General features: G+C 39.3%; 1 protein-coding gene across 4 annotated transcripts in view; it reads left to right on the top strand.

Moving 5' to 3' along the window:
- The window catches only part of LOC143036592 (nephrin-like), a 1505960-nt gene that overhangs the window by 1347121 nt on the left and 146339 nt on the right, over positions 1–12500 (top strand). The window lies entirely within an intron of this gene.

Genomic DNA, 12500 nt, shown 5'->3' with positions numbered 1-12500 from the left:
TTAATCAATAATGGCTAATCTTTTTGTATACAAAGTTTCAAGTGTTTAAGTTAATTACTTTTGAAGCTTAAAGCTAAACAAAAGTGCTCTTTTTGTTGACGATTTTACATATTATCAATTTTTATTTTCTTTATTTTTTCATGTATCGCCACAAAACTCTCTACACGTGTGAGTAGGTAATAGCCCAACTTTCCATTAAAATTTCATAAGATTCTGACAAGTATTTCAAATTCCATTCATTTTTGCCACTTAGGTCCCTTAACTGCCAGGAGCACCTTCCAATTAAGGTCACCCGGAGGTTCCTTCTCTCCTGAGGCTAATTTCATGTATCAAGCAAACAACTATTAAACCCTCCTCTAGTTGCACCTCTCACACCCGCCCACTCACGCTCTCTCACAAACACGCACTCTTTCTCTCACTCTCGTTCCTACTTACCCTATGAAGTCGATGTTTTGGAGGGAGTTTAGTGAGATTTATTCAGATAAAGTCACCGATAATGATTTTCATGTGATAATGATAATGATAATAATAAATAATGGCCTCATTATCCTCTATTCTTTCATTCTGTTACTCTCCATAAATCTTTCCTCCATCACTTGTGACCTCACCCCTCCCTCTCACACGCATTCTCACGTCCATTCTCACGTCCGTTCTCATCCCCATTCTCACTCTCACCCACTCTTACTATCTCTCTTACTCTCACTCTCATCTGTCCTTGACAGCATTCCTAGCTCACCTTACGGTCAGATCTCTCACCTTCTACAATACAAGCACTCTCTCTATAGTCCCCTTCCACGCCTTCCCAGTGGTCTACAGCCTTCTTACCCCCCTTCCTCGCCTTCCCCACCTGGGGGGGAGGGCTCGATTGATCCTTTGTTGGCCCTTTTTCCGCCCAGGGCCTTTTCGGGGATTGGTTTCATGAAGGAAGAGGATACCTGGTTAAGGGAGGCTTAGGGTCCTCGTGATATTATGTATTGGGGAACCCATACCTTCCTTCCCCGTCCACCTGACGCGACGGAGGAGGGGAGGAAGATGCGGCTGCTTGTGTGTTTCCGTGTGGTGCGTGTTTGTGTACAAGCGTGTGTACACACACACACACACACACACACACACACACACACACACACACACACACACACACACACACACACACACATTTGAGGGTAGGTATGATACCTTAGAAAGGAGACGGGACCCAGCGAATGTTGCTTATTCCTTGTATACTACAATTAGGTAAATACAATAAGGTAAACACACACACACACACACACACACACACACACACACACACACACACACACACACACACACACACACACACACACACACACACACACACACACACACACACACACACAGATTTAAGGCTAGGTATGATATATGGGAGACTAGGAAACGGGACCCAACGAGCGTAATTTTTTCCTGTATACTACAATTAGTGAAATACAATTAGCCAAATACATTACGGTAAATAAACACACACACACGACTCGTGGCGCAGTTGGTAGAGTTCCCGGCTGCCACTGCGGCGGTCCGGGTTCGAATCCCTCCCAGAGCTGAAATAATTTTAGTATTGCTGCGCTGCGGGTCGTTACTCCAATTCTCGTAGGCGGGGAGTTGGGTGTGTGTGTGCGTGTAGGGTCACAACATTACCCATAGATCGGCCATATATGAGCTTTGAGCTCTCTTCCAGGAGGGAAATAGCTGTCGATCACGAGTCCAACACGTGATCCAAGACCATGGTGAATCACACATACACACACACACACACACATTCCATCGTCGCGTCGTATACGTGCACATACATGAACACAGACGTATACGTACACGTATACACAGACGCATATGTACACATATACACAGACGTATATGCAGAAATGCTTTCAATACAACTTGCAACAAATCAGGAGATACAGAAGCCTCTCGAATATAACAAGTTCAACATAATAGAACAACGACATAAACAAGGTGTTGTAGCTGTTGTTGTTGTTCTTCTTCTTCTTCTTCCTCTTCTTCCTCTTCTTCTTCTTCCTCTTCTTGTTGTTGTTGTTCTTCTTCTTTTTCTGCTCCTTCTTCTTTATTCTTCTTCTTCTCCTTCTTCTTCTTCTTCCTCTTCTTCTTCTCCTTTTTCTTCTTCTTCTTCTTCTCCTTTTCTTCATCTTCTTCTTTTTCTTCTTCTTCTTCTTCCTCCTCTTCTTCATCTTCTTCTTGTCTCCTCCTCCTTCTTCTTCTCCTCCTTCTTCTTCTTCTTTTTCTTCTTCTTCTTCTTCTCCTTTTCTTCTTCTTCTTCTTCTTCTTCATCTTCTTTTTCCTCATCCTCTTCTTCTTCTTCTTCTTCTTTCCTCCTTCTTCTCCTCCTCCTTCTTCTTCTTCTTCTCCTCCTCCTCCTCCTCCTCCTCCTCCTCCTCCTCCTTCTCCTTTTTCTTCTTCTCCTCCTCCTTCTTCTTTTTCTTCTTCCTCTTCTTCTTCTTCCTCCTCCTCCTCTTCCTCCTTCTTCTTCTTCTTCTTCTTTTCTCCTTCTTCTCCTCCTCCTTCTTCTTCTTCTTCTTCTTCTTCTTCTTCTTCTTACTCCTCCACTTCAGTTTTTTCTTTATCTTCCTCTTCCTCCTCTTCCTTCTCACTCTTCCTTTCCTCCTCCTCCTCCTCCTCCTCCTTTTTGTTTTCTATTCCATTCTGTCTCCATCACATCACTTCCTCCTCCTCGTCCTTCTCCTCTTCATTTTCTTTTTTCTCTTCGTCTCTCTCTTCCTCTTCTTCCTTATTCCCTTTTCTTCTTTCCTCCTCCTTTTCTCCTTCTCGTTTCCTCTCGTTCCATTTCGTCCTACTCCTCGTCTTCCTCCTCCCCTTCCTCGTCCTTCCCCTCTCTTCTTCCTCCTCTTCCTCCCCTCTTCCTCTTCCTACTTCTTCTGCTCCTCCTCTTCATTTTCCTCCTTCCTCCTCCTCTTCCTCCTCCTCCTCCTCTGCCTCCTTATCCTCGTCTTCCTCCTCTCCTCTTCCTCCTCCTCTTCCTCTTCCTCCTCCCCCTCTTCCTCTGCTTCCTCTTACACTGAACACAGTAGAGACCCTTTGTTCTTTAACGATGTAGTCTGCAGTTGGGGGGGGGGCAGGTGGGCGTGTGGTGGGCGTGATGGTTGCCACCTGTCCCTAGAATCTTGAGTGATTGGGTGTCCAATGAGGGTCCAATCAAATTATTGCACGAATAGATCGCAAAACCTATCATCCCCGTCATATCTAACTGATCTGTATAGTTGTGTCCATCTTTAACGACCATATCATGTATATATATATATATATATATATATATATATATTTATATATATATATATATATATATATATATATGTATATATATATGTTTTCCATTTATCTATGTATTTTTGTTATCATTATTATTTTTTGTTTGTGAAGTTTTGAAAGTTGAGAGGTGATATTTTCGTAAGTGCTAGGCTATTGAATGGATTGTGATTGGTGAATTGCTCCTCTAAGGAGGGATTTTGTCCCAAATGGATGACCATTTATTTCCGGATGTCAATTTGCAAAATGTGTGCAACACATGCAAAGCGGAAGACAATTTATTGATTGATTTAGTATCATTAATATTATTATTATTATTATCAATATAATATATATATATATATATATATATATATATATATATATATATATATATTTTTTTTTTTTTTTTTTCAATTGTCCTCGCCTATGGACTAAATGTCTCCCATTGTCATTCATTGTTATTCATTTGAATTCATCATTTTTTTCATTGTGAGCACGAACAACTAGCCTTAGATGGTTTTCAAATTCTGTAGTAGATTCCTCTGAGTATTTATATTTCAATAAGTAGCTTTTTAATCTTTGGGGGACACTTTCGCACCAAAGAGGTGTTGTAAAGGTGGTCACGGAGAGAAATGAGAAGGTTAATGTCTTGAAGGATGAAATCGCTGCTTAATGTGCCGACGAGTAAAAAGATATATATATATATATATATATATATATATATATATATATATATATATATATATATATATATATATATATATATTTTTTTTTTTTTTTTTTTTTTTTTTTTTTTTTTTGTATGGTAATCGTCTCTCTTGAAGAAAGACGTGGATTTTTTTCATGTACCTTCTTTCCTATCCTTCTTAAATTTCCCTTCTATCAATCCTCCCTAAGTCTATCTCTTCATCGTAATATTGCCCCTAAAGCCCCTGTCACACCTACGTGACTTGGGTGAGTTCGTTCGAGTAGAAACGACTTCGGTTACAATTTTTCATTTTGCGAATCTCCAAATGTCAAATCACCTTTGCGTCATATATTGAGAAGCTCAACGACGAACTAAGAGAAGTTAAACCTTGAATGTGTGACCAGGGCTGACCCTCTTCGTGCTAGCGGTTTCATCCGCGGCGGTTCTATTACGCCCCCGACAGACGAGCGGGTTGGCCGCCGCGGGTGCAAAGCGGGTCAGCCGCCGCGGAACCGCTTTATATTGGTTCTTATGTAAAACACTATGTAAACCTCTCGTCTGACATAGCCAGGCGGGCTGGCCGCGGCGGTTTCAAGTGGGGAAATGCGTCTCACCCGCCGCGGTCAGGCGGGTAGACCGCCCGTGTGACATCAGCCTTATAGTGTAAATCAACGGAGGTGTTCACATACAACCGCGCAATTTTTCGTTGACCATGCGGTACCGCCACGGTTTCCGCGCGGTTCAAACCACAAGTGTGAACAGGGCCGTAGGATAGGGATACTGGTTGCCAGAAATGGAACACTAAATCAATAATAAAACGAGGTCACCAACGAAGTCAACATGACGTAGGATATCTTGGGTTATATCGTAGATTTCAGAAACCTTAGTACAGTTATGTTTCACATCCATACTGTTGAACAAAATTATGTGCAATTATCTGGAAGTTAAGTATCTGCCAGTGGTTGTGCGGATGATTATGGTTTCTGGGTATGTACGTAGTTTCTGTATTGATTTAAGTGTACACACGCGTACACACACATGCACACACACACACACACACACACACACACACACACACACACACACACACACACACACACACACACACACACACACACACAAATTAAACGAAACAATAGTGTGTGAAAAAACCATACAAGATTTTAAGAACAAACTAGATGTTGCGAGGTACAAAGACGGGTCACTACGAGCATAGGTCCCCTTCCCATATAATACAACTAGGTAAATATACACACATACACACACACATGCACATACACATGCACACACATTCATTTTCCTATATACAGGCGCACATCCGCATATTCACACATTTAAAGAAAAACTGCAGTTATCCTTTTTCGTTTTTTATTTTTTCTTATTTTATTAATTTATTTTTTTATGGAGAATGTGTTAGGAAGTGTGCGAAATTGTTATCGTTGGATAGCTTCGATTGCACAAATACTTCACAATAGTTAAATATTTTTTATATAGATTTCCTTTCACCGGAGATAAAGAAAAGAAAAATGTGATTTAATCTAAACCCGTGGTACGCGTAACACTTCCATTCGCGAAATACCGCATTTGTCGACATATGAGACGCGTTTTTTTTTATCCTTAAATGCATAAAAAAAATTACCTTCGTCTGTCACAGTATTGCATTTCATGCACAGAATCATACATTTTCCCTACAAAACCACTTTGTAATACCTTTCAGTAAATGTATGATGAAACATAATTTTTTTTTTTTTTTTTACCTCAAAATATCTTTGTAAAATAGGGGTGCGTGTTTGCTAAGGTGCGTCTTGTACGCCGTCAAATACGCTAATTCTTCCTAGTCGTGACTTCGTGCGATCTTTGACTTCGAGTGTCCGACCTTCAGGATCGATTTTGGGAATGTTGGTCGTGGTGGTGGTGTTGGTGGTGGTGGTGTGGTGGGGGTTTTGGCTGGGTCTCCATTTCAGGTACAGTTGACTTTGATGCAGATCATGTTTGGGACAATAATTTCAGCTTTGGTGTCGATGTCGTTCCAAGTGTTGACTTTGATGTCAGTGACGTAGAGCACAATGGTCAGCTGTGATGTCTATGTCCGTGATGACATTGAACATGACAGTGGTGATGAAGGCTGTGATGGTGGTGGTTGTAGTGGTGTTGGTGAAGGTTGATAGTGGTTGTAATAGTAGTTGTGATGGTGGTGGTGATGGTGATGAGTGTAATGGTTATGACGGTTGTGATGATTGATGGTAATTGTGTGGTTGTAATGGTAGTGATGATGGTGATGATCGTTGATGGTGGTTATGTGGTTGTAATTGTTGCTATGATTGTGATGATTGTGGTGGTTGTGATGGTGATGAATGTTATGATGGTGATAATGGTTACAGTAGTGGGTTGTGGTGATGTCGATAATGGTCGTGATGATTGTGACTGTGGTCATGATGAACGTGATGATAGTGATAATGAAATCACCATTGACGATGGTGACTATAAAGATGATAATGGTGATTATGATGCTAATAACAATCTCGATAAAGATTACGGTGATGATGATAACTATGAATATGACATTATGTGGTGACGATGGTGGCGATAATGATAGCTAATGATGATGATGATGACGGTGATAGTGATGACCATGAAGACAATGGCGCTGCTGTGGTGCTGATGTGATGCTGATATGAAAATATTATACAGAACACCGATATGGCATCATTGATTTTCAGAATGAAACGAATCCATCTGTTTGTGACGTGTATAACTATATCAGGACAACAGATCAAGTGTCCACTTAACCATTCGTTACCAAAATTACCAAAGTTACTATATGATTACCTTTAAGTGTTGGGTACTAGTTGCCTGGTCGTTGACAGATGAGACACATCATTGCAGGGAACATTGTTACCAAAATTACCAAAGTTACTACATAATTACTTTTAAGTGTTGGTTACTAGTTGCCTGGTCCTTGACAGATGAGACACATCATTGCAGGGAACATTGTTACCAAAATTACCAAAGTTACTATATGATTACCTTTACGTGTTGGTTACTAGTTACTTGTTCCTTGACAGATGAAATATCATTGAAAGGAATATTGTTATCAAAATGACCAAAGCTGCTATATGATTACCTTTACGTGTTGGTTACTAGTTACCTGTTCGTTGACAGATGAAATATCATTGCAGGGAACATTGTTACCAAAATTACCAAAGTTACAAAATTATTATCCTTACGCGTTGGTTACTAGTTACCTGTTCCTTGACAGATAAGATATATCATTACACGGAACAATGTTACTAAAGTAACCAAAGTTGCTATATGAATACCTTTACGTGTTGGTTACTAATTATCTGTCCTTAAACAGGATGGGATACATCACTATAGGAAAATATATTACTAAAGTTACCAAATTTACTGAAGTATTACTTGTTGGTTACTAGTTACCTGTCTTACTCCTACCAGACCCGTAAGCTGTTTTGTTTCTGTCGTCAAATGATTTTATTCAACCAGAAGAGACCTCGATATAATCTGTTTGTGTTTTATTGAGTGTTTCTTAGGTTTAAGAAAGAAATAGGCGAGGCCTGGTTTACCAACAGAGTGGTTAACGAATGGCTTCATGGTCTCTTGTAGTCTTCTCTATTCTTATGCTCCTGTGCTTTGAAATTCCTTTTTTTTTTTTTTTTTTTTTTTTTTTTTTTTTTTTTTTTTTTTTTTTTTTTTTTTTTTTTTTTTGTCTTTTAATGACTTTTCATGATTAATTTCCAAATATCCGATCTATTCCAGTGAGGTATACAAAGAATTTTGATCAGCCCAAAACCAATTAATCTATTTATCTGTATATTTACATTAGCTGATGAGGAACCCTAGGAATTTAAAAAGTGGCATCCAATCGCAGAGCCATTTGTTCTAACGCGTTTAGAAAAAGAATTCCTCCGGATGGACTATATTAAAAAAAAAAAAAAAAAAACTTTCGCTTGTTACAGAGGTGTTTTCAAATTCCCTCAAATTGGAGGTGAACGCTCCATTTCCAACTTGCTCAAAACAAGGCCGGTTTCCAAACTACCCGGAGCAATGGCGGTCAATCACTCAATTGTTTCCTCGAGTTGTTGTTCTGACGGCCCATGCCAACGGTCCTCAGATATTCCTTCTTTTAGAACGTTCCAGTAAGAAAATAGGGGTAAGACTTTTACTATGTATTTCTTTATTTATCTATTTTACTTGCTTATTTATTTATTCATTTATTTATCTGTTTATTTATTTGTTATTTTTCGTATTCTAATAATTATTTTATTTGTCTAGTTTATTCGGTTATTCGTTTGTTGATTTATTTATACATTTATGTATTTATTTATGCATTTTCTTATTCGATCATTTATGTATTTATTTATTCTTTCACTTTTTGTTTATTTATTTAATTATTAATTTATTCATTTATTTGTTTATTTTAAGTGAACCAAAGCAGTAGTAAAAAAATAGTAACTTAAATTAAAGTTAATATAACCTAATTTAACCTAATCTAACCCAACCTAACCTAACTTAAACCGAACCTAAGCTAATCTAACTTAACCTAACCTAATCAAACCTTACCTAATCCAACCTAACTTAAACTACCCTAACTTAACTTATCTCTCTCTCTTTCTCTCTCTCTCTCTCTCTCTCTCTCTCTCTCGCTCTCTCTCTCTCTCTCTTTCTCTCTCTCTCACGACGATTTAGGTCGACCGCCCGTGTCGATAGACAACCTGGACAGGTCTGGTATCTCTCTTTCTCTCTCCCTCTTGCTCTCTCTGTCTCTCTGTCCATATATTTATCTCTCTGCTTATTTATTTACTTCTCTCCCTCATTCTCTCTATTTATCTATCTATCTATCTCCTTCTCCCTCTCTCTATCAATCTATCTCTTTATCTCTCTCAATCTCACTCTATATCTATATATGTATCTCTTTCTCTATTCCTCTCTCTCTCTCTCTCTCTCTCTCTCTCTCTCTCTCTCTCTCTCTCTCTCTCTCTCTCTCTCTCTCTCTCTCTCTCTCTCTCACTAGGACAGGTACGGTAATGGGAGATGAGGTCACTGACATCGAAGATAAGTCTGATAAAAGTGACAAGAGTGAGCGACACTCGACAGGTAGTGGATACTGTGAGGTCTCCACTGAGAAGAAGAGGAAGAGGAGGGGGAGGAAAAGGAGAAAGAATGTCAGGGGGAGGAGGGGGAGAGGAGGAAGAGGAAAAGTATCAGGAAGAGGAGTAGAGAAGGAGGAGGGGGAAGAGGAGGATGGGGGAGAAGGAGGAAGAGTAGGAAAGAGGAGGAGTGTCAGGATTATCAGGAACAATAGAGCAGGAGAAAGAGGAGGAAGAGGAGGAAGAGGAGGAGTATCAGGAAGAGTAAGAGGAAGATGAGGAGTAGAATAAAGATGAAAGGTTGAAGAGAAGACAGGGAGGTGAAGTAGGAGGAGGAAAAAGAGGAGTAGGAGGAGGAGGAATAGGAAGAGGAGGGGAAGAGAGGGAGGAGGAGGAAAAGGAGAAGGGGAGTAGGAGGAGGAGGAGGGGGATTAGGAACGAGAAGAGAGGGAGGAGGAGGAGGAGGGGGAGGAGGAGTAGGAGGAGCGGGATAAGGACTGAAATTGGAGACGATGATGGAGTCCAGGAAGAAGGTTATAGAAAGAATTCGAACACTAGACGAGGTTAGACCAGAAGCTTACTAGAAGTACTTGGATAAGTTTTAGAGTGAGAACAAGGGTAACTAAGATCTAGGATCTTAAGATCTTAGGGATCTAGGTTGGGGAAAGGGGACGGGGGAGGAAGAAGTGAGAGAGGAAGAAATAGAATATAGGGTAAATGTATTGTACCGAATTATCAGGTCAGGTTAGGTTAGATTAGGTTAGGTTAGGTTAGGTTAGGTTTAGATAGGTTAGATTAGGTCAGGTTAGGTTAGGTTTTATCAAGTTAAGGTAGGTTTATTTAGGTCAGGTTAGGTTTAAATAGGTTAGATTAAGTCAGGTTTAGTTAGGTTTTATTAAGTTAAGGTAGGTTTATTTAGGTTTGGTTTAAATAGGTCAGGTTAGTTTAGGTTAGCATAAGCTAGGATAAGTTAAGTTAGGGTAGTTTAAGTTAGGTTAGGTCAGGTTAAATTAGATTAGGTTAAGTTTGGTATAGTTAGGTTAGGATAGGTTGGATTATGTTAAGTTAGGTTGGGTTAGGTAGGGTTACATTAGGTTAGGTTAAATTAGTTTAGCTTAGGTTTGTTTAAGTTAGGTTAGATTTGGTTATGACAGGTTAGATTAGGTTTGGTTAAATTAGGTTAATTTAGTTTAAGTTCGGCTTAGGTTAAGTTAGATTAGGTTAGATTAGGCTTTGGTTAAGTTAGGTTAGATTAGGTTAGCTTACGTGACAGGAATAAGAATATTAAATACCCTGGTGTTTTTTCATATCCAAAAACGAATTAATTAAATAAATTTGACGTCAACCAGAATAAAGATAACTACCTTTCACTACCAGACCATAGCACGTAGGGCAAAGGTGGCGGCTTCGGATGCAGCTACTCAGCGCCTCCTGGCGTATGCTTCTTAACATCTAACACTCCCGAAGGGATATCATTCTGGTGGATAGAATCGTCAGGTGACAGGGTAGAGGGAGAGAGAGAGAGAGAGAGAGAGAGAGAGAGAGAGAGAGAGAGAGAGAGAGAGAGAGAGAGAGGGGGGGGAGAGAGAGGACTCAGGTACAGAAGGGTTATAATGAGGTTGGTGGGCAGCAAGACAGAGAGAGAGAGAGAAAGAGAGAGTGTATGTGCGTGTAAGGCCACAGCATCACCCATAGATCGGTCATATATGAGCTCTGAGCTATCTTCCGGGAGGGAAATAGCTGTCGATCACGAGTCCAACACGTGATCCAAGACCATGGTGATTCACACACAGACACACATAGAGCTGTATAGATCCGCATTTAGGTGTTTCTGTATAGATGTTTCTGGGGACGAACCCCGGACAGGCTTCGAAACGTTGGGATTAAAGTACCTGTGTCTGACTCCGGTGCATTTTACTTATACCGTACACACGCACACACATACACACACCCACGCCCACACGCATACTCGTGTATACACACACACACACACACACACACACATACACACACACACACACACACACACACACACATATATATATATATATATATATATATATATATATATATGTATATATATGTGTGTGTGTGTGTGTGTATACACATACACACACACACACACACACACACACACATATATATATATATATATATACACACATATATATATATATGTATATGTAATATATATATATATATATGTATATATATATATATATATGTACACACACACACACACACACACACACACACACACACACACACATATATATATATATATATATATATATATATATATATATATATATATATATCCAGTGGTGTCTTTACTCTGAATATTGGCAAACGCCGGGTTCTGGAAATTTCGAATGGCGAAGTATCTGTAGTGCAATATGTTGGTCTACGAAAACTCTTCTCAATGTTTCTGATGCGTGTAATGCGTAACCGGCAAGGTAATCCATCACCCGATGTCCCGCAAGACCTTATTGATCAAAGAACTCCGTCTTCGATATCGAAGAATCCATCAGATATCACTAGAGGAGAGGTGAACGAAGTGCTTGAGGCCCTGTTCACACTAGCCGTTTAAACCGCCGCAGTTTGAACAGCGGCGGTTCAATTACAGTGTTAGTCAGTGGAGGTGTTCACAAACAACCGCGTAGTTTCCCCTTGAATATGCGATACCGCCGCGGTTTCCACGCGGTTCAAACAGCTAGTGTGAACAGGGCCTTAGAGTGGACGTTTGCAAGGCTGTAACCAAAGTCCTTTGTGCAATTTTTGTTTGCTGTACATCTTTGCTACAAGGACGCTCACGCCCAAATCCTCCTTGAAGTATCTCGAAGATTACATTACACAGAGAAAGCATCGTCCAACCCTATCGATTCTCGACATTCAGTATTGCATCAGCCCATGCTTTGCAAAGCACTTGGTCAGGTGATGTTTAGGCAGTGAGGGCTTTTTCGTGTCGTGTGTGTGAAGACATTAGTGAATGAGATGTATGTTCCCCTACTATGTTATATTTGTGTATATATATATATATATATATATATATATATATACATATGAATATATATATAAATATATATATATATATATATATATACATATGAATATATATACATATATATATATGTATATATATTTCTAAATAGAAATGTAGTAGCACATTTGTAGATAACACACAGGAACCCACAGTCGGAGAAAGAATAAACTTCGAAGTTTATTCTTTCTCCGACTGTGGGTTCCTGTGTGTCATATGTATATATATATATATATTTATATATATATATGTATATATATATATATATATATATATATATGTGTGTGTGTGTGTGTGTGTGTGTGTGTGTGTGTGTGTGTGTATGTGTGTGTGTGTGTGTGTGTCCATTCTGTTGTACATAATAACCTCATTTTAAGGAACTTTGGTA

This window comes from Oratosquilla oratoria, chromosome 20, assembly GCF_046742065.1.
Source record: "Oratosquilla oratoria isolate Oo_2021 chromosome 20, ASM4674206v1, whole genome shotgun sequence".
Lineage (NCBI taxonomy): Eukaryota > Metazoa > Arthropoda > Malacostraca > Stomatopoda > Squillidae > Oratosquilla > Oratosquilla oratoria.
This window is presented reverse-complemented; position numbering and strand designations above follow the sequence as displayed.